This window comes from Egretta garzetta, unplaced genomic scaffold (assembly GCF_000687185.1).
Source record: "Egretta garzetta isolate BGI_Z169 unplaced genomic scaffold, ASM68718v1 scaffold595, whole genome shotgun sequence".
Taxonomy (NCBI): Eukaryota; Metazoa; Chordata; class Aves; order Pelecaniformes; family Ardeidae; genus Egretta; species Egretta garzetta.
This window is the reverse complement of record NW_009259682.1, coordinates 682,192-684,002: the sequence shown is the minus strand read 5'-3', so window position 1 is coordinate 684,002 and position 1,811 is coordinate 682,192.

The following is a 1,811-nucleotide window of genomic DNA, read 5'->3' as shown; positions in this document are numbered from 1 at the left end:
TTAATTGCACCTTCTGTGAGTTTTTTGCTCAGGATTAAACTTTATAATTAAACATTTGGATGTGCCTTTACACGCAAAATGGTGCAAAATGATCTTCCCCCTTCCAGTCTTCCAAAAGGTTGGAAGCAAACATCTTACTTTGTTCTGAGCCATGATGCTCTGGTGTGCTGCAAGCACATAGTCATACGCCTGTCCTCCGTCAGCCCTTTTTCCTTCAAATTCCATCTTTAAATATTGTTTTTTATATTCATTCGTAGCTGTTCAGAAGTGTACTCCATCGATTTAAACCAGTGAATTTTCTTTCTTCTTCCTCTCTCTCCTTTAGCTGATAGTTTTAAAGACATCAAGAGAACTACGTTTGCATTAAAGTTATGTACCTGCTGTGGTTTCACCCAAAAACCTAAGCTTACTGTGATTTAAAGAAATTAGCAATTTTTTTTTAACTAGTCAGTGCTTTTGACAGCCCTTTTTTGTATAAAGTTTTTATTTTTCTGGATAGTCAGTAGATTTTTCCTTTCTGAAGGGCTCTTATAAAAATCAAGGGAGTCATAAAAACCTTTACGCATTTTTTTTTTAATGCATTCAGGAAAAATAAACCCAGGATTTTTACTTAAAAGGTAATCTTGGGAAGTAGTTTTGGGGTTTTTTTGTTTTGGGTTTTTTATAGAGGACGTTCTTAAAGGAGCCAGATTGAGACACCCAAATCTTACTGAGGTGCTCGCTCTGATCCAACCTGAATTAGTCAAAACAGTGTAGCCTGCACCCCCAAAACATAAAAACTCATCAAAATCTGTGGGGGTGCCTTGCGTGAGCTGTGATGGTGCCCAGAAGCCCTTCAGGACCGGCAGCGTCCCCGTGCCATGGGCAGGCTCCTGCTCCAGCAGGCGCTGGGCTTGGGATCAGAGACATGGGATAAGGAAAGGGAGAGAGAAAAAAGGAAAAGGGAGCGGAGTTATTTGAAGGGCGCTTGGATGACTCCGTTTTCAGATAGGATAAATTTTATTTTATTTTATTTTCTAACATAATTTGACGTTCCCTTGCTTCATCCCTTTGGATAATTCAATGTGAAGTTTCAAAGATTGGGTTTTCAGGAGGGGTTTGTGTAAGAATCACAGAGAATGGCAAAGGTTGGAAGGGACCTTGGGAGTTCACCCAGTCCAACCCTCCTGCTAAAGCAGGGTTACCTAGAGCATGTTACACAGGACTTTGTCCAGGAGGGCTTTGAATATCTCCAGAGAAGGAGACTCCACAGCCCCCCCGGGCAGCCTGGGCCAGTGCTCTGTCACCCTCAAAGTCAAGAAGTTTTTCCTCATATTCAACTGAAACCTCTTATGTTTCAGTTTGTGCCCATGGCCCCTTGTCCTGGCACTGGGCACCACTGAGAAGAGTCTGGCTCCGTCCTCGTGACCCCCACCCTTGAGATATTTGCACGTGTTGATGAGGTCCCCTCTCAGCCTTCTCTTCCCCAGGCTGAACAAGCCCAGCTCCCTCAGCCTTTCCTCCTAGGGGAGGTGCTCCAGTCCCCTCCTCATCCTTGTTGCTCTCCTCTGGACTCTCTCTAGGAGTTCCTCATCTTTCTTGAACTGGGGAGCCCAGAACTGGACACAGTGCTCCAGGTGGGGTCTCACCAGGGCAGAGTAGAGGGGGAGGACAACCTTGCTCACCCTGCTGGCCACGCTCCTCTTAATGCACCCTAAAGAAAGAGAAGGTGATGGCTGCAGAGATGGTTGGAAATAGATGTCACCTATGGAAATACAGCTCTCATTTCGTAACAGAAAGGAAGCAGTGTTTTGTGTTGCAATCCCCCACCA